This window comes from Aquarana catesbeiana, linkage group LG08 (assembly GCF_042186555.1).
Source record: "Aquarana catesbeiana isolate 2022-GZ linkage group LG08, ASM4218655v1, whole genome shotgun sequence".
NCBI classification, from domain to species: Eukaryota; Metazoa; Chordata; class Amphibia; order Anura; family Ranidae; genus Aquarana; species Aquarana catesbeiana.
In genome coordinates this window covers 306,664,169-306,692,075 of record NC_133331.1, presented here as the reverse complement: position 1 = coordinate 306,692,075, position 27,907 = coordinate 306,664,169, and the positions used below count along the sequence as shown (strand labels likewise).

The 27,907-nt window shown below is 46.1% G+C and overlaps 1 protein-coding gene and 1 pseudogene across 2 annotated transcripts in view; one reads left to right on the top strand and one right to left on the bottom strand.

The window, feature by feature from the left end:
* LOC141105079 (uncharacterized) overlaps positions 1-27,907 on the bottom strand; it is a 222,784-nt gene that overhangs the window by 100,765 nt on the left and 94,112 nt on the right. The window lies entirely within an intron of this gene.
* LOC141105493 (uncharacterized) lies at positions 616-27,907 on the top strand (annotated as a pseudogene).

Sequence of the window (27,907 nt, the reverse complement as noted above, 5' to 3'; positions counted from 1 at the left end):
CATGGAGTTCCTGCCCCCAGGGGAGATGGGGTTCCCTTTCCATAGAGGAGATGGGGTTCCTGCCCCCAGGGGAGATAGGGTCCCTTTCCCCAGGGGAGATGGGGTTCCCTTTCCACAGAGGAGATGGGGTTCCTGCCCCCAGGGGATATGGAGTTCCTGCCTCCGGGGGAGATGGGGTCCCTTTCCCCAGGGGAGATGGGGTTCCCTTTCCACAGAGGAGATGGGGTTCCAGCCCCCAGGGGATATGGAGTTCCTGCCTCCGGGGGAGATGGGGTCCCTTACCCCAGGGGAGATGGGGTTCCCTTTCCACAGAGGAGATGGGGTTCCTGCCCCCAGGGGATATGGAGTTCCTGCCCCTGGGGGAGATGGGGTTCCTGCCCCCAGTTGAGAAGGGGTTCCCTTGTGACACTGACATTGGAAATAATGTTGGCACTATGAAATGTGACTGCTGTCCCATGTCTCTAAGTTTCCAGGCAGTCACACGTCCCCCATCCGGGGTTGGTGGAACTATTATCGGCCACCACTGTTACCACGCCCATCTCCTTTGTATTTGTATTATGTGTATCTTGCAGGAAGACTGGGGGCAGGGCAGAGAGGGGAGGGGGGAATTCCTCCAACAGCTCTCCTTGCTGATTGGACAGTTTACTTCCAAAGGGAGGGGTGATTGTCTCTGAGCGTATACGTGTTCCATGTGTTTGTATAAAGAGTTGTTGATCCTACATAGAGTTACGACTAAGGACTGGTTGCCCGGAGGGATCTTGGATCGGGCTGGTACCGGACGGAGGAAGCATTTATGGCAGAAACAATCCTGTTGAGGACGGAGGTACGTCACACTGTCCCCGGGTGAGAAGGGGGTCCCTGTCCTCGGGGGAGAAGGTGTCCCTGTCCTCTGGGGAGAAGGTGCCCCTGTCCTCGGGGGAGTAGGGGTCCCTGTCCTCTGGGGAGAAGGGGGTGCCTGTCCCTAGGTGATAAGGGGATCCCTGTCCTCGGGGGAGAAGGGGGTCCCTGTCCTCGGGGGAGAAGGGGGTGCCTGTCCCCAGGTGATAAGGGGGTCCTCGGGTGAGAAGGGGGTCCCTGTCCTCGGGTGAGAAGGGGGACCCTGTCCTCGGGTTGAGAAGGGGGTCCCTGTCCTTGGTGGAGATAGGGTCCCTGTCCCCAGGTGAGAAGGGGGTCCCTGTCCTCGGGGTCCCCAGGTGAGAAGGGGTCCCTATCCTCGGGGGGGGGGGGGAAGGTGGTCCCTGTCCCCAGCAGAGATAGGGTCCCTGTCCCCAGGTGAGAAGGGATTCCTGTCCTCGGGGGGGAAGGGGGTCCCTGTCTTCAGGGGAGAAGGGGTTCCCTGTCCTCGGGGGGAAGGGGTTCCCTGTCCTCGGGGGGAAGGGGTTCCCTGTCCTCGGGAGAGAAGGGGTCCCTGTCTGGTTATAATCCACCACAACTAGCTTTACTTGTAAGGTATCATTTATTAACTACTTTGCAAATATGGGGTGAAGTCTCTGTGGGGTGTAGTCTCTGTGGGGTGTAGTCTCTGTGGGGTGTAGTCTCTGTGGGGGTAGTCTCTGTGGGGTGTAGTCTCTGTGGGGTGCAGTCTCTGTGGGGTGCAGTCTCTGTGGGGTGTAGTCTCTGTGGGGTGTAGTCTCTGTGGGGTGTAGTCTCTGTGGGGTGCAGTCTCTGTGGGGTGCAGTCTCTGTGGGGGGGGTAGTCTCTGTGGGGTGTAGTCTCTGTGGGGTGTAGTCTCTGTGGGGTGTAGTCTCTGTGGGGTGTAGTCTCTGTGGGGGTAGTCTCTGTGGGGTGTAGTCTCTGTGGGGTGCAGTCTCTGTGGGGTGTAGTCTCTGTGGGGTGCAGTCTCTGTGGGGTGCAGTCTCTGTGGGGTGCAGTCTCTGTGGGGTGTAGTCTCTGTGGGGTGTAGTCTCTGTGGGGTGCAGTCTCTGTGGGGTGCAGTCTCTGTGGGGTGTAGTCATTGTGGGGTGCAGTCTCTGTGGGGTGTAGTCTCTGTGGGGTGCAGTCTCTGTGGGGTGTAGTCTCTGTTGGGGCAGAGATAGGGCCCCTGTCCCCAGGTGAGAAGGGGTAAGATAGGGTCCCTGTCCTCTGGGGAGAAGGGGGTCCCTGTCCTCGAGGGAGAAGGGGGTCCCTGTTCTCGGAAGAGAAGGGGGTCCCTGTCCCCCGGTGAGAAGGGGGTCCATTGTATATCCCTGTATGTTTTGGTCATTCAGGTGCTTAACTAATAGTATTTTGAAACTATCGATGCTCCCCACTGAGACCACCTCCTGTAGAAGGAAATTCCACATCCTTGCCACTCTTACAGTAAAGAACCCTCTACTTAGTTTAAGGTTGAACCTCTTTTCTTCTAATTTTAGTGAGTGGCCACGAGTCTTATTAAACTCCCTTCCGCAAAAAAGTTTTCTCCCTATTGTGTAGTCACCAGTCCGGTATTTATATATTGTGGGGTCACCAGTCCGGTATTTGTATATTGAAATCATATCCCCTCTCAAGCGTCTCTTCTCCAGAGAGAATAAGTTCAGAGCTCACAACCTTTCCTCATAACTAATATCCTCCAGACCCTTTATTAGCTTTGTTGCCCTTCTTTGTACTCGCTCCATTTCCAGTACATCCTTCCTGAAGACTGGTGCCCAGAACTGGACAGCATACTCCAGGTGCGGCCGGACCAGAGTCTTGTAGAGCGGGAGAATTATCGTTTTATCTCCGGAGTTGATCCCCTTTTTAATGCCAATATTCTGTTTGCTTTGTTAGCAGCAGCTTGGCATTGCATGCCATTGCTGAGCCAATCATCTACTAGGACCCCCCCAGGTCCTTTTCCATCCTAGATTCCCCAAGAGGTTCTCCCCCCAGTGTATAGATTGCATTCATATTTTTGCCACCCAAATGCATTATTTTAAATTTTTCTACATTGAACCTCATTTGCCATGTAGTCGCCCACCCCATTCATTTGTTTAGATCTTTTTGCAAGGTTTCCACATCCTGCGGAGAAGTTATTGCCCTGCTTAGCTTAGTATCGTCTGCAAATACAGAGATTGAACTGTTTATCCCATCCTCTAGGTCATTTATGAACAAATTAAATAGGATTGGTCCCAGCACAGAACCCTGGGGAACCCCACTACCCACCCCTGACCATTCTGAGTACTCCCCATTTATCACCACCCTCTGAACACGCCCTTGTAGCCAGTTTTCAATCCATGTACTCACCCTATGGTCAATTCCAACGGACCTTATTTTGTACAGTAAACGTTTATGGGGAACTGTGTCAAATGCTTTTGCAAAATCCAGATACACCACGTCTACGGGCCTCCCTTTATCTAGATGACAACTCACCTTCTCATAGAAGGTTAGTAGATTGAATTGGCAAGAACAATTCTTCATGAATCCATGCTGATTACTGCTAATGATACCGTTCTTATTACAAAAATCTTGTATATAGTCCCTTATCATCCCCTCGAGTTTACATACTATTGATGTTAGGCTAACTGGTCTTTAATTCCCAGGGATGTATTTTGGGCCCTTTTTAAATATTGGCTTTTCTCCAATCAGCTGGTACCATTCCAGTCAGTAGACTGTCTGTAAAAATTAGGAACAATGGTCTGGCAATTACTTGACTGAGTTCCCTAAGTTCCCTCGGGTGCAAGCCATCCTATCCCGGTGATTTATTAATGTTAAGTTTCCCAAATCTAATTCTAAATCTGTCCTCTGTTAACCATGGAGGTGTTTCCCGTGATGTGTCATGAGGATAAACACTGCAGTTTTGGTTACTGAAGCCCCCCGATTCCCTTGTGAAGACTGAGGAGAAGAATAAATTCAATACCTTTGCCATCTCCCCATCCTTTGTAACCAGATGTCCTTCCTCATTCTTTATGGGGCCAATATGGTCTGTCCTCCCTTTTTTACTGTTTACATACTGTACTTAAAGAATTTCTTGCGATTTTTTTGCTCTCATCCGCTATGTGTCTTTCATGTTCTATCTTAGCCGTCCTAATTGCACCCTTACATTTCTTGTTGCATTCTTTTATAAAGTCTGAATGCTGATGATGATCCCTCAACCTTGTATTTCTTGAAGGCCTTCTCCTTTGCTTTTATATGCATTTTTACATTGGAGTTAAGCCATCCAGGACGTTTGTTCGCTCTTTTAAATTTATTACCCAATGGGATACATTGGCTAATGCCCTTATTTAATATGCTCTTAAAGCAAACCCATCTCCTCCTCCGTGTTCTTTGTTCCTAAGATTTCATCCCAATTTATGCCTTTTAGCAAGGTTTGTAGTTTAGGGAAGTTGGCTCTTTTGAAATTCAGTGTCTTTGTATTCTCCTTATGTTTCCTATTTGTGCGATTAATACTGAAGCCAATTGACCTGTGATCGCTGTTACCTAAATTGCCTCGTATTTCCACATCCGTGATCAGGTCTGTATTGTTGGTAATCAGTAGATCCAGTAATGTTTTATTTCTATCATCTGACCCATAAAATTGTCCTGCAAGACATTTAGGAACTGGCGAGCCTTAGACGAATGCGTGGTTCCCTCCACCCAGTCTATGTCTGGATAGTTAAAACCCCCCATTATAACACTTCCCTTCCTTGCTGCTAATCCAAATTGTGATAGGAGATCCGTCTCCCCCTCCTCTCTCAGGTTGGGGGGCCTATAGCATACTCCCAGTATTATTTTCCCCTTAGCTTCATCCCTTTGGAGCTCTACCCATAAGGATTCCACCTCCTCCCTAGCCCCCTCAGTGATGTCATCTCTCACATTCACTTGTACATTATTCTTGATATATAGGCATACCCCTCCCCCTTTTTTACCCTCTCTATCCTTGCGATAAAGGGAATACCCTTGAATGTTTGCCAGCCAATCATGAGAGCTGTTGAACCAGGTCTCTGAAATTCCCACAAAATCCAAATTCTCCTCGTACAACAGTATCTCTAGTTCACCCATCTTGTCCGCCAGGCTCCTGGCATTGGTGAACATGCCACATAGTTTAGACCGGTCGCAGTTTCCCATCTGACCCCCTGTTACCTTCCCATCTGACCCCCTGTCACCTTCCCATCTGACCCCCTGTCATCTTCCCATCTGACCCCCTGTCATCTTCCCATCTGACCCCCTGTTCTCTTCCCAGCTGACCCCCTGTTCTCTTCCCTTCTGACCCCCTGTCCTTTTCCCTTCTGACCCCCTGTCCTCTACCCTGCTGACCCCCTGTCCTTTTCCCATCTGACCCCCTGTCCTTTTCCCATCTGACCGCCTGTCCTTTTCCCATCTGACCCCCTGTCCTTTTCCCATCTGACCCCCTGTCCTTTTCCCTTCTGACCCCCTGTCCTTTTCCCTTCTGACCCCCTGTCCTCTACCCTGCTGACCCCCTGTCCTCTACCCTGCTGACCCCCTGTCCTTTTCCCATCTGACCGCCTGTCCTTTTCCCATCTGACCCCCTGTCCTTTTCCCATCTGACCCCCTGTCCTTTTCCCATCTGACCCCCTGTCCTTTTCCCTTCTGACCCCCTGTCCTTTTCCCTTCTGACCCCCTGTCCTTTTCCCATCTGACCCCCTGTCCTTTTCCCATCTGACCCCCTGTTCTCTTCCCTTCTGACCCCCTGTCCTTTTCCCTTCTGACCCCCTGTCCTCTACCCTGCTGACCCCCTGTCCTCTACCCTTCTGACCCCCTGTCCTTTTCCCTTCTGACCCCCTGTCCTCTACCCTGCTGACCCCCTGTCCTCTACCCTGCTGACCCCCTGTCCTTTTCCCATCTGACCCCCTGTCCTTTTCCCTTCTGACCCCCTGTCCTTTTCCCATCTGACCCCCTGTCCTTTTCCCATCTGACCCCCTGTCCTTTTCCCATCTGACCCCCTGTCCTTTTCCCATCTGACCCCCTGTCCTTTTCCCTTCTTACCCCCTGTCCTTTTCCCTTCTGACCCCCTGTCCTTTTCCCTTCTGACCCCCTGTCCTTTTCCCATCTGACCCCCTGTCCTTTTCCCATCTGACCCCCTGTTCTCTTCCCTTCTGACCCCCTGTCCTTTTCCCTTCTGACCCCCTGTCCTCTACCCTGCTGACCCCCTGTCCTCTACCCTTCTGACCCCCTGTCCTTTTCCCTTCTGACCCCCTGTCCTCTACCCTGCTGACCCCCTGTCCTCTACCCTGCTGACCCCCTGTCCTTTTCCCATCTGACCCCCTGTCCTTTTCCCTTCTGACCCCCTGTCCTTTTCCCATCTGACCCCCTGTCCTTTTCCCATCTGACCCCCTGTCCTTTTCCCATCTGACCCCCTGTCCTTTTCCCATCTGACCCCCTGTCCTTTTCCCATCTGACCCCCTGTCCTTTTCCCATCTGACTCCCTGTCATCTTCCCATCTGACCCCCTGTCCTTTTCCCAGCTGACCCCCTGTCCTTTTCCCAGCTGACCCCCTGTCCTTTTCCCTTCTGACCCCCTGTCCTTTTCCCAGCTGACCCCCTGTCCTTTTCCCAGCTGACCCCCTGTCCTTTTCCCAGCTGACCCCCTGTCCTTTTCCCAGCTGACCCCCTGTCCTTTTCCCAGCTGACCCCCTGTCCTTTTCCCAGCTGACCCCCTGTCCTCTGCCCTGCTGACCCCCCTGCTGGCTGCAGTTGTCTAAACTAAGAGTGTCTGTTACTCTCTTTCACACTGCCCAAAGCCAACACTAACAAACCCCCCCCAAAATACACACACAGGGAGAGGAGAGAGAGCTCGATTTGCACCTCTTCCTCCCGCCCCTCCCCCGCTGTGTCTGCCCACACTCCAATCCCTGGCGCTGTGCCTCAGAATAGGAAAGTTGGGGCCGGAAGTTTGAAGTCCATCAGCCTCAGATACAACTGGATGAAAGGTGCTGACTGCCAAGGGGTGAGTGAGCTCACCATCCATCCCTGTCTGTGACTGAAGTCTCCCCCCTCCCCCCTTCTCTCTCCTGCCTCTGAGTGAGACACTAAGGCAAATCCAGGGTCTCAGAGCACCCCTTACATCAGAGTTCCCCTTTACATCAGAGGCCACAGTGTTCCCCCTTACATCAGAGTTCTCAGTGTTCCTTCTTAAATCAGGGTTCCCAGAGCATCCCTTATGTTAGAGGCCCCAGAGTTCTCCCTTACATCAGAGTCTGCAGAGTCCCGTCCCACCCCCCCTTACAATGAAAGGGAACTCTGCAAGTTCAGATGTAAAAGGTGAACTCTGTGGACTCTGATGTAAAGCGGGACTCTTGTTATTAACTTATTATGATTAGAAATATTATTTAATAGCAAAATATATGTATAGTATATATACTATAAAAAAAAAAATTGCTGTGCGCCACTAAAGCGTTCGGGTTTGACTTGAAGAAAAGGTGGCAACCTTATACTGTCGTATATATAGATAAATTAAATCATCAATACTGCTGTCTTGATTAATTGTTTCAACTTCCTGACAGCATATTAAAGTTTACATTTTAAAGAAATAATTTTCTGCCATTTTCTTGGTTTAGGATGAAGATCTGATTAACGTAAAAACTGAGGATATAAAGGAAGAAGAGACGTATATGAGGGGTGATAAGAGGTTTACAGAGGAGGTTGGGATGATGGACGCAGTTAAAGAGGAGGAATCTTCTCCATATATCAGCTCAGGTACATAATCATCACTAGATTCAAAAATGGTTTAAAGCCGACCTACACACCCCAAATCCACCTTCCATCTTCTCAACCTTAAAAGCCAATTTCTTTTGTTTACTTTTTTTTTTTCATGGAGATACTGTACACCATATGAAAGGTCCATCTCCATTCCTCAATATAACGTCATGTTCCCAACAAATGAGGTGGAGATACTGTACACCATATGAAAGGTCCATCTCCATTCCTCAATATAATGTCATGTTCCCAACAAATGAGGAGGAGATACTGTACACCATATGAAAGGTCCATCTCCATTCCTCAATATAATGTCATGTTCCCAACAAATGAGGAGGAGATACTGTACACCATATGAAAGGTCCATCTCCATTCCTCAATATAACGTCATGTTCCCAACAAATGAGGAGGAGATACTGTACACCATATGAAAGGTCCATCTCCATTCCTCAATATAATGTCATGTTCCCAACAAATGAGGAGGAGATACTGTACACCATATGAAAGGTCCATCTCCATTCCTCAATATAACGTCATGTTCCCAACAAATGAGGAGGAGATACTGTACACCATATGAAAGGTCCATCTCCATTCCTCAATATAATGTCATGTTCTCAACAAATGAGGAGGAGATACTGTACACCATATGAAAGGTCCATCTCCATTCCTCAATATAATGTCATGTTCCCAACAAATGAGGAGGAGATACTGTACACCATATGAAAGGTCCATCTCCATTCCTCAATATAATGTCATGTTCTCAACAAATGAGGAGGAGATACTGTACACCATATGAAAGGTCCATCTCCATTCCTCAATATAACGTCATGTTCCCAACAAATGAGGAGGAGATACTGTACACCATATGAAAGGTCCATCTCCATTCCTCAATATAATGTCATGTTCTCAACAAATGAGGAGGAGATACTGTACACCATATGAAAGGTCCATCTCCATTCCTCAATATAACGTCATGTTCCCAACAAATGAGGAGGAGATACTGTACACCATATGAAAGGTCCATCTCCATTCCTCAATATAACGTCATGTTCCCAACAAATGAGGAGGAGATACTGTACACCATATGAAAGGTCCATCTCCATTCCTCAATATAACGTCATGTTCCCAACAAATGAGGAGGAGATACTGTACACCATATGAAAGGTCCATCTTCATTCAGACCTTTTTTAAACATATACGACTCCTGAGAAATATTGATCATTTTTATTGCCTTCTGACAGATGGACTCTGTGGTGGGAATAGAAGTACATCGGAGGAAGATGTGAAGGTAGAAGATAATGACATTGGATGTTCTCCAGAAGTAAATCCCATTCCTCATAATACACATGACAGACCTCACCATCGGAAGAGATCATTGGATATGTCTAATTCTGAGGGATCTCCTCATAAGTCACCTACTTGGACTTCAGATGGTCCTCTAATATCTGACAGTGCGGATGGATGTGGAAATCCATCTAATCTCAAGGGATCTTCTTTAAAACATAAAGGGGTTCATACAGGAGAGAATTCATTGTCATGTTCAGAGTGCGGGAAATGTTTTACTCAGAAGGCACACCTTCTAAGCCACCAGAGATGTCATGTTAGTGAACATATTCATTCCTGTCCAGTGTGCGGAAAATGTTTCACCCGGAAAGCAAGTCTTATTTCACATCAGAAAAATCACACAGCTGAAGATCCTTTTTCATGTTCAGAGTGCGGGAAATGTTTTAATGGGGAACGTCAACTTCTTAGACACATGCAAACTCACACTGATGAGCATCCTTTTTCATGTTCAGAGTGCGGGAAATGTTTTAGTGCAAAAGAAACCTTTCTTATACACCAGAGAAGTCACACGGGTGAGCGTCCCTATTCGTGTTCAGAGTGCGGGAAATGTTTTAGTAGTAAAGGAAACCTTTCTCAGCACCAGGGAATTCACACTGGTAAGCATCCTTATTCATGTTCGGAGTGCGGGAAATTTTTTAGTCGAAGAGTAGACCTTCTTCAGCACCAGAGAATCCACACTGGTGGAGAGTGTCCTTTTTCATGTTCAGAGTGCGGGAAACGTTTCGCATCGAAAAGTTACCTTGCTAGGCATCAGAGAGTCCATACAGGCGAGCGTCCCTATTCATGCCCAGAGTGCGGGAAAGGTTTCCCTCACAAAGCAGGTCTTCTTAGACACCAGAGAATACACACTGGTGAGCGTCCTTTTTCATGTTCTGAGTGCGGGAAATGTTTTAGTGGAACAGAAACCCTTCTAAGGCACCAGAGAGTTCACACAGGTGAGCGTCCCTATTCATGTTCCGAGTGCGGGAAAAGTTTTTCTGAAAAAAAGTGTCTTCTTGGGCATCAGAGAGTTCACACGGGGGAGCGTCCCTATTCATGTACAGAGTGCGGGAAATGTTTCACCGAGAAAGGAGGTCTTCGTTTACACCAGAGAATACACACGGGTGAGAGTCCCTATTCCTGTTCAGAGTGCGGGAAATCTTATAGACTGAAAGGAGGCCTTGTTTACCACCAGAGAATTCACACGGGCGAGCGTCCCTTTTCGTGTTCCGTGTGCGGGAAATGTTTCCCTGTGGAAGGAAACCTTCTTCTGCACCAGCGTGTTCACATTGGTTAGCGTCCTTTATCGTGGTCTGAGTGCGGGAAATGTTTTTTTTTTTTTCTTACATAAAGATACTTCTTAGACATCGGAGAATTCAGAGGGACTCCATTCATGTTCAGAGTGCGGGAAAGTTTAAAAATAAAGGAAATTTAAGATTAAAATTCAGAGTACCGCCCCCCGGCTGGAAGTGCGGGGAATGGACGCTGGATTCTAACGGGTGCAACTGACTCCTCCATCAACCAATCAATGGCGTCGTCATCTCCGAGGTTCCTACTGGCTGCTGCGTGTCGTTCTCCTTTACCATTTATGGAAGTAGCCGGCTTTTTATTGGTCGGCCAGTGTAGGATTATTAATACCCGGGACGGATTTCTTATCTCTATTATAAAAGATTGGCATGGGAAGATTATATCCCTCCCCTCCCCCTCGTGTGTCGATCCCTTCTTCTCATCCTCTCCAATAAACAATCGTCTCTCCTGAGTCTTGTCTTCTATTCCCGGCTCATCGCTGATTGGAATCTCATCCATTGGTAGGGCCCCATTGCTGGGCACTGGTAAGGCTACATTTGATGGGCACTGTGGAGTGAGTGGCCCAGGCCCTGGGCCCCACTTTGCACAATACATACAGGCAGCCTGAGGAGAGGGGCCCCGGGCCGGCACACACAGCACTCCCGGCCTCTCTCCTCTGCACAGACCAACACCTGTGTGCGGACACCTTGGGGCAGGAGGGGCCCCACATATCGGGACCTGCATAGAAACATAGTGCAGGAGGGGCCCCCAGACCTCAGAAAGACCCTGCATGGAGACATAGTGCAGGAGGGGCCCCCAGACCTCAGAAAGACCCTGCACGGAGACATAGTGCAGGAGGGGCCCCCAGACCTCAGAAAGACCCTGAAAAACTCTTCTTCTAGCATACATCTTATTTTCTCTCCAAATCCGCCATCCCCCCTTGAGCACAAATTCCCTCAAACCCCTCCTTCTTCTATCACAAATCATTCTTTCTCTAAATTCCCCCTCCCAGCAAAAATCTTCCCCCTTCCTCTCTTTGAGTATAACCTCCCCCCCCCCAAACCTTTCATTCTAGTACAAATCCTCTTATTCTTCTCATCAAAATTCCCCGCCCCAGCATTAATTGTGCCCCAGCAAGACACCCCCCCCCACACACACACACACACTTTAAGCATAAATTCCCCCCCAAACTCCTCCTCCTATCACAAAGCCCCTTATTATTCTCCCCAAATTCCCCTTCCCAGCACAATTCCCACCTCATTCTAATAGCAATACTCCCCCTAATGCTCCCCTCCCAGCACAAGTCATATGAGATGTTGGTAGAATGAAGCCTTATCAGATCCACCTCATACAGTTGTCAAAGTCCCGGAAAGATAATGAACCTCCAACCACTCTGGTGACCGCAAGACGTGAGCCTCAGGTTGCTGTGCCCATTACTTACCCATGTGGTAGAGGGACATTACCTGGGGGCCCCTATATTTTTTAAACAGGGCTTCCAGATTCCGATAAGCCCCCCCACCCCCGCCCACAGACTCCCCACAACCACCTGGCCGGGGCTATGGGGAGAAGGCCCTTGACCTCATTAACATGGGTACAATGTGCTTTGCTGGGGGGGCGTTTCTCAATGGATAAGAGAGGAGAGGACAAGGTGCTTTGCCGGGGGGGGGGGGGGGGCTTTTCTCAATGGATAAGAGGGAAGGAGAGGACAAGGTGCTTTGCCGAGAGGCTGTTCTCAATGGATAAGAGAGAAGGAGAGGACTAGGTGCTTTGCCGGGGGCTTTTCTCAATGGATAAGATAGAAGGAGAGGACAAGGTGCTTTGCCGGGGGGCTTTTCTCAATGGATAAGAGAGAAGGAGAGGACAAGGTGCTTTGCCGAAGGGCTTTTCTCAATGGATAAGAGAGAAGGAGAGGACAAGGTGCTTTGCCGGGGGGGTTTTCTCAATGGATAAGATAGAAGGAGAGGACAAGGTGCTTTGCTAGGGGGGGTTTTCTCAATGGATAAGAGAGAAGGAGAGGACAAGGTGCTTTGCCGGGGGGCTTTTCTCAATGGATAAGAGAGAAGGAGAGGACAAGGTGCTTTGCCGGGGGGCTTTTCTCAATGGATAAGAGAGAAGGAGAGGACAAGGTGCTTTGCCGGGGGGGTTTTCTCAATGGATAAGATAGAAGGAGAGGACAAGGTGCTTTGCTAGGGGGGGTTTTCTCAATGGATAAGAGAGAAGGAGAGGACAAGGTGCTTTGCCGGGGGGCTTTTCTCAATGGATAAGAGAGGAGAGGACAAGGTGCTTTGCCGGGGGGCTTTTCTCAATGGATAAGAGAGAAGGAGAGGACAAGGTGCTTTGCCGGGGGGCTTTTCTCAATGGATAAGAGAGAAGGAGAGGACAAGGTGCTTTGCCGGGGGGCTTTTCTCAATGGATAAGATAGAAGGAGAGGACAAGGTGCTTTGCTGGGGGGCTTTTCTCGATGGATAAGAGAGAAGGAGAGGACAAGGTGCTTTGCCGGGGGGCTTTTCTCAATGGATAAGAGAGAAGGAGAGGACAAGGTGCTTTGCCTGGGGGCTTTTCTCAATGGATAAGAGAGAAGGAGAGGACAAGGTGCTTTGCCGAAGGGCTTTTCTCAATGGATAAGAGAGAAGGAGAGGACAAGGTGCTTTGCCGGGGGGGTTTTCTCAATGGATAAGATAGAAGGAGAGGACAAGGTGCTTTGCTAGGGGGGGTTTTCTCAATGGATAAGAGAGAAGGAGAGGACAAGGTGCTTTGCCGGGGGCTTTTCTCAATGGATAAGATAGAAGGAGAGGACAAGGTGCTTTGCTGGGGGGCTTTTCTCGATGGATAAGAGAGAAGGAGAGGACAAGGTGCTTTGCCGGGGGGCTTTTCTCAATGGATAAGAGAGAAGGAGAGGACAAGGTGCTTTGCCGAAGGGCTTTTCTCAATGGATAAGATAGAAGGAGAGGACAAGGTGCTTTGCCGGGGGGGGCTTTTCTCAATGGATAAGAGAGAAGGAGAGGACAAGGTGCTTTGCCGAAGGGCTTTTCTCAATGGATAAGAGAGAAGGAGAGGACAAGGTGCTTTGCTGGGGGGGTTTTCTCAATGGATAAGATAGAAGGAGAGGACAAGGTGCTTTGCTAGGGGGGGTTTTCTCAATGGATAAGAGAGAAGGAGAGGACAAGGTGCTTTGCCGGGGGGCTTTTCTCAATGGATAAGAGAGGAGAGGACAAGGTGCTTTGCCGGGGGGCTTTTCTCAATGGATAAGAGAGAAGGAGGACCAAACATCCTTGCACTGAAGATCTCTACAGGCTTCAGCTGCACAATGTGGGATTTTGGGGTTCAATTCTCGCCGTGGGTCTCCCCCTCACCTCACCTTGACTTGGGGGCCCTGGAAGTCCTGCTTATTCAGACACCCACACACCGGAGGGAAGAGCAGAGACTTGTTTATTGGGCGTGGCTCATCATGTTAAGTTATCGAAGCACATGTGGGTGGGAACATCTCTGCCCACCAATCAGATACAAATATAACGCATAGTATCATAAGTGCATTCGACGACATATTTCCTTTACTAGAAGGAGAAAATCTCCTTTATTCATTTAACCAATCATAACGATCCACATATTATAACATGTTCATTATTCAGAGATACATAGTAGGTGAGGTTGAAAAAAGACACAAGTCCATCAAGTCCAACCTATGTGTGTGATCATATGTCAGTATTACATTGTATATCCCTGTATGTTGCGGTCGTTCAGGTGCTTATCTAATAGTTTCTTGAAACGATCGATGTCCCCCACTGTGAAAGTAATTCCACATCCTTGCCGCTCTTACAGTAAAGAACCCTCTACGTAGTTTAAGGTTAAACCTCCTTCATGATCTACAGAATAGTCTTAACCTAAAATTTTCCATTAGACGCTTCCTCTGGTCGTCTCCCTGCTCGGCTTTTGTTCAATTTAGAAGTTCCTCATTGAAGTGTCACTTTTACTCCATAACTTCCTCAAATACGCTTAGAAGAACAAACCGCTTCCAACCAGAACCTATAGTAGCCCTCTACAGCCTGAAATATTACTCATAATTATATTAAACAATTAGGGAACCCTTCATGGGATATACGTCATAATAATTATTATTATTATACAAGATATATATACAGTATATAGAGCACCAACAGTTTCTGCAGCACTTTACGGAATAAAGGTAGACAGTACAGTTACAGTACAATTCAATACAAGGAGGTTAGGAGAGCCAACATGAGAGGGAGACCATGTGCTGTTTGTTCCCGTGTGGAGCCAGAACCACCACTAGAGGAAGTCCATGTGCCGTGTGAGAGAAGGAAGTGTCCTCAGTGAAGGAAAGGTGGCGGCCATTTTGTTGTAGCTCAAAAGCAACGTACGAAAGGGGCATGTCTCCTCTAAGAATCTTCTGGAGAGTGTGCAGAGTGTGAGAACAGAGAGGGGGAGGTCATTTTATCTTATTATTAGGAGTGTCTTCACCCCACACACCCCCATCACCCATTCTTTCTGCACCCCTCCTCCCACCTCTTCATCTGTACATTCTTTCCCCCGATCTTACCTGCACCGCACTCCTCCCTTACCACTGGCCCTGTATGCTCCAATGTCTGCATGATGACTCCCCAGATCTTACACATCCACCATAATTACCCCCCCCCCCCCCCATCATTGCACCTGACCATGAGGTCAGGAGAATGTTATATACAGCCTAGTGTACAGACGTGACCGGAGAGGTGAGGAGGATTCTGGGAGGTCACATGACATCACTCTTATCTCTAATAATAAAACACAGACCTGACCGGAGAGGTGAGGGGGATTCTGGGAGGTCACATGACATCACTCTTATCTCTATTAATAAAACACAGACCTGACCGGAGAGGTGAGGAGGATTCTGGGAGGTCACATGACATCACTCTTATCTCTATTAATAAAACACAGACCTGACCGGAGAGGTGAGGAGGATTTTGGGAGGTCACATGACATCACTCTTATCTCTATTAATAAAACACAGACCTGACCGGAGAGGTGAGGAGGATTCTGGGAGGTCACATGACATCACTCTTCTCTCTATTAATAAAACACAGACCTGACCGGAGAGGTGAGGAGGATTCTGGGAGGTCACATGACATCACTCTTATCTCTATTAATAAAACACAGACCTGACCGGAGAGGTGAGGAGGATTCTGGGAGGTCACATGACATCACTCTTATCTCTATTAATAAAACACAGACCTGACCGGAGAGGTGAGGAGGATTCTGGGAGGTCACATGACATCACTCTTATCTCTATTAATAAAACACAGACCTGACCGGAGGGGTGAGGAGGATTCTGGGAGGTCACATGACATCACTCTTATCTCTATTAATAAAACACAGACCTGACCGGAGAGGTGAGGAGGATTCTGGGAGGTCACATGACATCACTCTTATCTCTATTAATAAAACCAGTGGCGTAACTAAAACCTTCAGGGCCCCGATGCAAGAAATCATGAAGGGCCCCCCTGACCCCTGGACAGCGCTTTTCCTAGGGGGATGTCTGATAAGAGGAGGAGCCGCGAGAGCCGCCGAGGGACCCCAGAAGTCGGTGTTCGGGGCCACTCTGTGCAAAACTAACTGCACAATGAAGGTATGACATGTTTGTTATTTAAAAAAAAAAACCTTTACAATCACTTTAAGGGGTTAAAACAGGTGGTCAGTAGGCAACATATTGCCTCTTTACCGGCTGTCAAATGCCTCTGAAAAGTGATCTGAGCATGGATCGCTTTTCAGAGGAACAGCATTTTGTTGCTGGTACTTTGAACGAGCAAGAAAAAAAAAAATCAGTCCTGATTGTACACATATAGGGTGTCAGGATTAAACGTGCATACATAAAATGTGCATACATACATCTAAACAGTGGGGGCTGGTGCTCAAAATTTTTTGGGGGGCGCAAACATTTTTTGAAAAAAAAACCATCAAACGCAGCCACTGTGCCACTTAAATTCTGCCACTGTGCCATCAATTGCAGCCACTGTGCCAAATGCTGCCACTGTGCCCATCAAACGCTGCCACTGTGCCCATTAAATGCTGCCAGTGTTCCATCAATTGCAGCCACTGTGCCAAACGCTGCCAGTGTGCCCATCAAACGCAGCCAGTGTGCCCATCAAATGCTGCCAGTGTGCCCATTAAATGCTGCCAGTGTGACCCCCGACCGCTCATCGACACTTACCCTGTCTTGGTGGGGCAGTGGGTGACTGCGACGAGCGGGGTCCTGCATGCGTCTCCTGCTGTCCTCATCTCCCATCCTTTCCTCCTGATAGGCGTCCAATAGCGGCGCCTGTCGTTTCAGCCAATCAGGTGACGGGTAACAGACCCGAGCACCAGATTGGCGGAGAGGCAGTTTAGTGTTAGGAAAGCGCATAGTCATTCGCTTTTCTAACACTGCTGAGTGGCCTGTGAGGTCACCTTTTTTGATGCCTATTAGAGGCTATGGCTCTAATCCGGTGCTTCAAACCCCCCCCCCCCCCGCCGCTGTAATTCAGGTGCCCTGCGCCCAAAAAGGGGCTGGGCGCCTGAATAGGGTGTGGCAGCGGCGGCCATAGAAAGATTTATGCAATGCATGAATCTATCTATTGGTGATAAAGGGGCGCTGGAGAGAGGGGGCAGCGCCTGTGCGCCCTTAATGCACGGGCCACCACTGCATCTAAACACACACATAATATACACACACAAACACATATAAATACACACACAAACACATACATGAACACATACATACAGAAAGCCTTTTCAAAAACGGCAGTGCTTTACCTCACCTCTTCCTGCCGGGTACTGCACTGTAGGGGGAGACAAAGAGCACACAGTGTGCTTTCACTTTAGATCAGTGTGACGAGCTCCCTGCACAGTGCCGATTACAGTTCGTCCGCCGATCGGGGAGATCGATCTCAGCCGCTCCTCCTATCAAGATAAACAGGGGGGCTCCTATTGCCCGGGGGCCCCATGAGTTATCAGTCCGCTCCTGGTCACACCATCCCTCACCATCATCAGGTAGATGGGATGGAAGATCTGGAACATGTATGGTCCTCTCTACTGTGTCACCTTCTCAGATGAAGTGTAGAAATTATAGGCTGATGTTCTTTCTGAGGTTTCTAGATCATTCTTTTTCCATAGTTTGTGATGGGAAGCTGAGGAACAATGTATGGGTGGGATAATCAATCAGACAACAAAGAGTTCATCCCTGAGAAAACATCAAAGTCTGTTTACCCAGCTGGCAGAAACTGGACTTTCTGAATTGTTTCATCTCCTTCCATTGTCCAAACATCGAAAAATGCTAATCAATGACCACCTGACCCACCCCCCCACCCCCCCCCCTACAGGGCCAGCTCTGACATTTCTCTCCTACATCTAAAAATATGTCTTTTTTGCTAGAAAATGATTTCAAGACCCCAAACATTATATTTTTTTTTTTTTAAAGCAGAGACCCTGGAGAATAAAATGGTGGTTGTTGCATTTTTATTATGTCACATGATGCTTGTATAGCCATTTTTAAAACACCATTTTTCAGGTAAAAAATACAATTTAACTGCTTCAGCGCCAAACCTATTCTGGCACGTCTCTCCTACATGTAAAAATCAACTTTTTTTTTTTGCTAGAAAATGACTTAGAACCCACAACCCTTTTTAATTTTATTTTATTACTATTTTTTATTTATTACTATTTTTATCATTGTTATTATTATTATTATTATTAATATTATTATTGTTATTTTTTAATTATTGATTAATATTATTGTGTATTATTAATAATAATAGTCCCAAACCTATTCTGGAACGTCTCTCCTAAATGTAAAAATAAAATTTATTTTTTTCTAGAAAATTACTTAGAACCCCAAACCATATATATATATATATATATATATATATATATATATATATATATATATTCATATACATATACACACACACTGTATATTTTGAAAGCAGAGACCCTAGAGTGTAAAGTGATGGCTGTCAAAAAAATTTTATTAATATTTTTTATTTATTACTATTTTATCATTATTATTATTAATATTGTTTTTTATTGAATAATAAATAATAATAATAATCAATAATAAAAAACAGTAATAATACAAAATTGCAAAAACCACCATTTTTTTTCTCCAGGGTCTCTGCTTTCAAATTTTATATATATATATATGTTTTCTAAGTAATTTGCTAGCCTTAAAAAAAAAAAAAAATAAATGTTACATGTAGGAGAGAAGTGTCAGAAAAGGCTTGCGGCTGAAGTGGATAAAGTGTATGTTTATTCCTGAAAACCAGTGTTTTTAAAAATGGCTGTGCAAATAATAATAATAATAATAAAAAAGTTATTCTTATTATTATTATTTATGCAGCAATTTTTAAAAACACCAATTTTCAGGGGAAAAAAAATACACTTGAATGAATTTTAGTGCACACAAACACGATAAAATATCCAATTTTATTGGTAAATATCAAAGATGATGTTAGGCCAAGTAAATAGATACCAAACACATCAAGCTTTTTAAATTGCGTATGCTCGCGGTGGAATGGTGACAAATTATGGTACCTAGAAATCTCCATAGGTGACCTTTATAAGCCTTTACAGGTTATCAGTTTAGAGTTACAATTGAGGTCAATAGAGAATTATTGCTCTCGCTCTGGCGTTCGTGGTGATACCGCACATGTGTGGCGCGATCGCCATTTCCCTATGCATACAGGACCTGCATTCGCCTTTATTTTTTATTTTTTTTACCATTTCCCCTTTATTTATTTTTAATCAACTTTATTGCTATCACAAGTGATGAACAACATCCCTTGTGATAGCATGGGTCATGACAGGTCCCCTTTATGGAGAGATCTGGGGTCTTTGAGGTGTACCCTCCTATTATGAGGGCATTATATCTAGATGTAACTCAGGGATAAAAATAGAATGTCCCAGATTTTGTTGGTTTGAATAAAACCAATTTTATTCCCAGAAGACCTAAAATAGGAATTCCTAATCTTAGAGTGCCACCTGCTGGGCAGCTATTGTCAACACCTAAACAAACATTAGGTTAATCAATAGAAGTGCCTTCCAATCACATGTGGGTAAACATTCTGAACAACCCCCTCTAGGCGAGTCCTTAGATAAGAGAATAAAAGGTGAAGTTCAGAGAGGGAGGAGATCACTCGGACACAATCCCTCAATCAACCACTCTGAGACGGAATACATTCTCTCACTCAGAAGACGCTCTCTCTCTCTTACGCTGGAGACACACTATCTCGATCGATTGCTCTCACAACCTCACAGATCCAGATTCTCACACAATAGAAGGGCTCTCTCGCTTTGTCTCTATCCAGAGAAACACTCGCTCTCTCCATCTAAGGCTCTGTCCATTGATCTCCTTGGAAGCTCTCTGAACATTCTCTGCAGGTCATCACATAAGGAGCCCTGCCAATCCCCGGTGTGGTTATCATCCACCACAACTTTACTTTTACTCTTTACTGGTAAGGTATCATTAACTACTTTGCAAATGGTGTAGTCTCTGTGGGGGGCAGTCTCTGTGGGGGTAGTCGTAGTCTCTGTGGGGTGCAGTCTCTGTGGGGGTAGTCGTAGACTCTGTGGGGTGCAGTCTCTGTGGGGGTAGTCGTAGTCTCTGTGGGTGCAGTCTCTGTGGGGTGCAGTGTCTCTGTGGGGGTAGTCGTAGTCTCTGTGGGGTGCAGTCTCTGTGGGGTGCAGTGTCTCTGTGGGGGTAGTCGTAGTCTCTGTGGGGTGCAGTGTCTCTGTGGGGGTAGTCGTAGTCTCTGTGGGGTGCAGTGTCTCTGTGGGGGTAGTCGTAGTCTCTGTGGGGGTAGTCGTAGTCTCTGTGGGGTGCAGTCTCTGTGGGGGTAGTCGTAGTCTCTGTGGGGTGCAGTCTCTGTGGGGGTAGTCGTAGTCTCTGTGGGGTGCAGTCTCTGTGGGGGTAGTCGTAGTCTCTGTGGGGGTAGTCGTAGTCTCTGAGGGGTGCAGACTCTGTGGGGGTAGTCGTAGTCTCTGAGGGGTGCAGACTCTGTGGGGGTAGTCGTAGTCTCTGAGGGGTGCAGACTCTGTGGGGGTAGTCGTAGTCTCTGAGGGGTGCAGACTCTGTGGGGGTAGTCGTAGTCTGAGGGGTGCAGACTCTGTGGGGGTAGTCGTAGTCTCTGAGGGGTGCAGACTCTGTGGGGGTAGTCGTAGTCTCTGAGGGGTGCAGACTCTGTGGGGGTAGTCGTAGTCTCTGAGGGGTGCAGACTCTGTGGGGGTAGTCGTAGTCTCTGATGGGTGCAGACTCTGTGGGGGTAGTCGTAGTCTCTGTGGGGTGCAGTTTCTGTGGGGATAGTCGTAGTCTCTGTGGGGTGTAGTCTCTGAAGGGTGCAGACTCTGTGGGGGTAGTCGTAGTCTCTGTGGGGCTAGTCGTAGTCTCTGTGGGGTGCAGTCTGTGTGGGGGTAGTCGTAATCTCTCTGGGGCGCAGTCTCTGTGGGGGTAGTTGTAGTCTCTGTGGGGGTAGTCGCAGTCTCTGTGGGGGTAGTCGCAGTCTCTGTGGGGGTAGTCATAGTCTCTGTGGGGCGCAGTCTCTGTGGGGGTAGTCGTAGTCTCTGTGGGGGTAGTCGGTGTAGTCTCTGTGGGGGGCAGTCTCTGTATGGGGCAGTCTCTGTGGACCAATGTCTAAGGAAGTAGTCTCTGTGGTGACTTTGTCCTGGTACTGTCCACACTGCACACAGCGGATGTCCCCTCTCCCACACAGCAGAGATCGGATTCCCTTACAGACACCATGGATCTGCACAGTGTGTAGCTGGTTGTTGTGTTGCAGTTCTGACCTGTGAAATTCCCAGATTGGAATGGCAGAGCAGCTGCAGTAGCCAGCTACACACTGTGCAGATCCAGGCTGTCTGTAAGGAAATCTGATCTCATCTATGTGCTGTGTGGGGGAGGAAGAGCTCTGCTAAGTGCCCTGCCAGCAGTGATTCTGCCCTATTGACCCCCTGTCCTCTGCCCAGCTGACCCCCTGTACCCTGCCCTGCTGACCCCTGTCCATTGCACTGCTAACTTCTATCCTTTGTCCTGCTGACCCCTGTCCTCCATCCTGCTGACCCCTGTCCACTGCCCTTTTGACCCCTTTACTCTGCCCATGTGACCCCTTTACTCTGCCCTGCTGACCCCCTTTACTCTGCCCTGCTGACCCCCTTTACTCTGCCCTGCTGGCTCCTGTACATTGCACTGCTGACTTCTATCCTCTGTCATGTTGACCCCTGTACACCGCCCGTCTGACCCCTGTCCTCTACCCTGCTGACCCCCTTTCCTCTGACCTGCTGACCCCTGTCCTCCATCCCTGCTGACCACTGTACATGGCCCTTCTGACCCCTGTCCTCTGCTGATGTGACCCCCTGCTCCCTGCCCTGCTGATCCCCTTTCCTCTGCCCTGCTAGCCCCTGTCCTTTGCACTGCTGACTTCTATCCCCCGTCTTGCTGACCCCTGTCCTCTGCCCATGTGACCCCCTGCTCCCTGCCCTGCTAACCCCTGTAAATTGCCCTGCTGACCCCTATCCTCTGTCCTGCTGACCCTCTTACCTCTGCCCTGCTGATCTGTGTCCTCTGCCCTTGTGACCCCTGTATTCTGCCTTATTGACCCCTATCCTCTGCCCTGCTGACCCCTGTACACTGCCCTTCTGACTCCTATACATTGCCCTGCTGACGTTCCATCTTCTGCCCCTCTGCACCCCCACATCAGATAGGTTAGATCCAGCCCTGGTTACATAGTCCATACTTTCATTGGTGATTTTATTGTGCTAAAAAAATCTCTACACAGAGTCAGGCCGGCCATACACGGCTGAACCAGCCGAGATTCGAACCATCTATGGCCGAGCCTTAAATAAACTCAGGAAGATAATCAACCCAGTGTGGTTCACATCTATTCATTTGTTTTAAGTTAATGAGCAGACTGGAAGGCTGGAGACACTGTCCTACATCGATGAATTAAATAGTCGATACTGCTGTCTTGATAATTTGTTTAAATTTCCTGACAGCATATTAAAGTTTACACTTTAAAGAAATTATTTTGTTGGTTTAGGATGAAGATCTGATTAACATAAAAACTGAGGATATAAAGGAAGAAGAGACGTATAATATGAGGGGTGATCGGAAGTTTACAGAGGAGGTTGGGATGATGGACGCAGTTAAAGAGGAGGAATCTTCTACAGATATCAGCTCAGGTACACATAAAGTGAATATATAAATATATATAATGATCCTGCGCAAAACCTTAATGAGCAATGTGAAATGGTGACCACTAAAATTGTCGTGTAATATGACCCATGCAACTGATGAATAGTCAAAACACTAATATGCAAAAAAATATAATAAAAATAAAATGAGTGAGGAATAAGTGAACGTGTGAGTAGTAAACTATACTGTGAGGATAATACCAAAACTGATATCAAATAAATAGGTTCAAGGTGAAAAAATCATTACAGTATCTCCTCCTCATTGGTTGGGAACAGGACATTATATTGAGGAATGGAGATGGACCTTTCATATGGTGTACAGTATCTCCTCCTCATTGGTTGGGAACATGACATTATAGTCAGGAATGGAGATGGAACTTTCATATGGTGTACTGTATCTCCTCATTGGTTGGGAACATGACATTATAGTCAGGAATGGAGATGGACCTTTCATATGGTGTACAGTATCTCCTCCTCATTGGTTGGGAACATGACGTTATATTGAGGAATGTAGATGGACCTTTCATATGGTGTACAGGATCTCCACCTCATTTGTTGGGAACATGACATTATATTGAGGAATGGAGATGGACCTTTCATATGGTGTACAGGATCTCCACCTCATTTGTTGGGAACATGACATTATAGTGAGGAATGGAGATGGACCTTTCATATGGTGTACAGTATCTCCTCCTCATTAGTTGGGAACATGACATTATATTGAGGAATGGAGATGGACCTTTCATTTGGTGTACAGTATCTCCTCCTCATTAGTTGGGAACATGACATTATAGTCAGGAATGGAGATGGACCTTTCATATGGTGTACTGTATCTCCTCATTGGTTGGGAACAAGACATTGTAGTGAGGAATCGAGATGGACCTTTCATATGGTGTACTGTTATCTCCTCCTCATTGGTTGGGAACATGACATTATATTGAGGAAAGGAGATGGACCTTTCATATGGTGTACAGTATCTCCTTCTCATTTGTTGGGAACATGACATTATAATGAGGAATGGAGATGGACCTTTCATATGGTGTACTGTATTTTCATGGAAAAAAAAAAAATAAACAAAAGAAAATGGGTTTTAAGACTGAGAAGATGGAAGGTGGATTTGGGGTGTGTAGGTCGGCTTTAAACCATTTTTGCATCTAGTGATGATTATGTACCTGAGCTGTAAAAATATAGATAAAAGGACTTCTGCGCTATTACATAAATGTGACGTGGAATTGCGGCAAAATCTCTTGGTGATCACAAATCACACAGTGAACATAAAGTGAATATATAAATATATATATAGAAAGATGATCCTGCGCAAAACCTTAATGAGCAATGTGAATGGTGACCACTAAAATTGACGTGTAATATGACCAATGCAACAGATGAATAGTCAAAACACTAATATGCAAAAAAATATAATAAAAATAAAATGAGTGAGGAATAAGTGAACGTGTGAGTAGTAAACTATACTGTGAGGATAATACCAAAACTGATATAAAAAAAAAAGGTTCAAGGTGAAAAAATAATGAATTTGCCTGGTGAAAAATTGTATAATAAATATAAAAACCAATCCCAGCAATAATGATGTGACAAGTAGAAAATGTAAAAAATGGAAAAAAGTCCCAGAATGATAGATGAAAAATAATGATGACAACAGTTCATAGGTCTTCACAATAGAGAAAAGCAGATCGTATCATGTTGACTGTAGTCACCTGACATCCATTCAATGTGCTCACAGGGCCCTCACCTTAATGGTATGATCAAATGCCTTTATCCAAATGGACCGTTGCCACAGTTCCACAGCCCCAGATCTGTCCAGAAGGATGATGACCGCTTGGAGGGGAGAACCGGGTCGGTCTCACCCCAATGAGCAAATCCACATGGAAAAATAAATGGGCTTCCAATATACCAAGTTTATTAAAATATTATTTTTATTATTATTATTTTTAATCTATCATTCTGGGACTTTTTTCCATTTTTTTTTTTACATTTTCTACTTGTCACATCATTATTGCTGGGATTGGTTTTTATATTTATTATACCATTTTCCACCAGGCAAATTCATTATTTTTTCACCTTGAACCTATTTATTTGATATCAGTTTTGGTATTATCTTCACAGTATAGTTTACTACTCACACATTCACTTATTCCTCACTCATTTTATTTTTATTATATTTTTTTGCATATTAGTGTTTTGACTATTCATCATTTGCATGGGTCATATTACACGATAACTTTAGTGGTCACCATTTCACATTGTTCATTAAGGTTTTGCGCAGGATCATTATATATATATATATATATTCACTTTATGTTCACTGTGTGATTTGTGATCACCAAGAGATTTTGCCGCAATTCCACGTCACATTTATGTAATAGCGCAGAAGTCCTTTTATCTATATTTTTACAGCTCAGGTACATAATCATCACTAGATGCAAAAATGGTTTAAAGCCGACCTACACACCCCAAATCCACCTTCCATCTTCTCAGTCTTAAAACCCATTTTCTTTTGTTTATTTTTTTTTTCATGAAGATACTGTACACCATATGAAAGGTCCTTCTCCATTCCTCAATATAATGTCATTTTCCCAACAAATGAGGAGATACTGTACACCATATGAAAGGTCCATCTCCATTCCTCAATATAAGGTCATGTTCCCAACAAATGAGGAGGAGATACTGTACACCATATGAAAGGTCCTTCTCCATTCCTCAATATAATGTCATTTTCCCAACAAATGAGGAGGAGATACTGTACACCATATGAAAGGTCCATCTCCATTCCTCAATATAACGTCATGTTCCTAACAAATGAGGAGGAGATACTGTACACCATATGAAAGGTCCATCTCCATTCCTCAATATAAGGTCATGTTCCCAACAAATGAGGAGGAGATACTGTACACCATATGAAAGGTCCATCTCCATTCCTCAATATAATGTCATGTTCCCAATAAATGAGGAGGAGATACTGTACACCATATGAAAGGTCCATCTCCATTCCTCAATATAAGGTCATGTTCCCAACAAATGAGGAGGAGATACTGTACACCATATGAAAGGTCCATCTCCATTCCTCAATATAAGGTCATGTTCCCAACAAATGAGGAGGAGATACTGTACACCATATGAAAGGTCCATCTCCATTCCTCAATATAAGGTCATGTTCCCAACAAATGAGGTGGAGATACTGTACACCATATGAAAGGTCCACCTCCATTCCTCAATATAATGTCATGTTCCCAACAAATGAGGAGGAGATACTGTACACCATATGAAAGGTCCATCTCCATTCCTCAATATAAGGTCATGTTCCCAACAAATGAGGTGGAGATACTGTACATCATATGAAAGGTCCATCTCCATTCCTCAATATAATGTCATGTTCCCAACAAATGAGGAGGAGATACTGAACACCATATGAAAGGCCCATCTCCATTCCTCAATATAACGTCATGTTCCCAACAAATGAGGAGGAGATACTGTACACCATATGAAAGGTCCATCTCCATTCCTCAATATAACGTCATGTTCCCAACAAATGAGGAGGAGATACTGAACACCATATGAAAGGCCCATCTCCATTCCTCAATATAACGTCATGTTCCCAACAAATGAGGAGGAGATACTGTACACCATATGAAAGGTCCATCTCCATTCAGAACTTTTTTAAACATCTACGACTCCTGAAAATTATTGATCATTTTTATTGCCTTCTGACAGATGGACTCTGTGGTGGGAATAGAAGTACATCGGAGGAAGATGTGAAGGTAGAAGATAATGACATTGGATGTTCTCCAGAAGTAAATCCCATTCCTCATAATATACATGACAGACCTCACCATTGGAAGAGATCATTGGATATGTCTAATTCTGAGGGATCTCCTCATAAGTCACCTACTTGGACTTCAGATGGTCCTCTAATATCTGACAGTGCGGATGGATGTGGAAATCCATCTAATCTCAAGGAATCTTCTTTAAACCATAAAGGGGTTCAGACAGGAGAGAATTCATTGTCATGTTCAGAGTGCGGGAAATGCTTTACTCAGAAGGAACACCTTCTAAGCCACCAGAGATGTCATGTTAGTGAACATATTCATTCCTGTCCAGTGTGCGGAAAATGTTTCACCCGGAAAGCAAGTCTTATTTCACATCAGAAAAATCACACAGCTGAAGATCCTTTTTCATGTTCAGAGTGCGGGAAATGTTTTAATGGGGAACGTCAACTTCTTAGACACATGCAAACTCACACTGATGAGCATCCTTTTTCATGTTCAGAGTGCGGGAAATGTTTTAGTGCAAAAGAAGTCCTTCTTATACACCAGAGAAGTCACACGGGTGAGCATCCATATTCGTGTTCGGAGTGCGGGAAATGTTTTAGTAGTAAATCAAACCTTTCTCAGCACCAGAGAATTCACACTGGTAAGCATCCTTATTCATGTTCGGAGTGCGGGAAATTTTTTAGTCGAAGAGTAGACCTTCTTCAGCACCAGAGAATTCACACTGGTGGAGAGTGTCCTTTTTCATGTTCAGAGTGCGGGAAACGTTTTGCATCGAAAAGTTACCTTGCTAGGCATCAGAGAGTCCATACAGGGGAGCGTCCCTATTCATGTCCAGAGTGCGGGAAAGGTTTCCCTCACAAAGGAGGTCTTCTTAGACACCAGAGAATACACACTGGTGAGCGTCCTTTTTCATGTTCTGAGTGCGGGAAATGTTTTAGTGGAACAGAAACCCTTCTAAGGCACCAGAGAGTTCACACAGGTGAGCGTCCCTATTCATGTTCCGAGTGCGGGAAAAGTTTTTCTGAAAAAAAGTGTCTTCTTGGGCATCAGAGAGTTCACACGGGGGAGCGTCCCTATTCATGTACAGAGTGCGGGAAATGTTTCACCGAGAAAGGAGGTCTTCGTTTACACCAGAGAATACACACGGGTGAGAATCCCTATTCCTGTTCAGAGTGCGGGAAAGGTTTTAGTAAAAAAGGAATCCTTCTTCAGCACCAGAGAAAGATTCACTCGGTTAAACACTCTTTTACATGTTCAGAGTGCGGGAAATGTTTCACTGATAAAAAACACCTACTCACACACCAGAGAATTCACATCGGTGAGCGGCCCTTTTTATGTTCCGGGTGCGGGAAATGTTTTCCAGACGAAGATTTTCTTCTTAGACACCAGAAATTTCATACAGGCGAGTGCCCCCATTTATGTGCAGAGTGCGGGAAATGTTTTAAAGTCAAAGCAGGCCTTCTTATTCACCAGAGAATACACACGGGTGAGAATCCCTATTCATGTTCAGAGTGCGGGAAAGGTTATAGCCATAAAGGAGGCCTTGTTTACCACCAGAGAATTCACACGGGCGAGCGTCCCTTTTCGTGTTCCGTGTGCGGGAAATGTTTCCCTGTGAAAGGAAACCTTCTTCGGCACCAGCGTGTTCACATTGGTTAGCGTCCTTTATCATTGTCTGAGTGCGGGAATTTTTTTTTTTTTCTTACATAA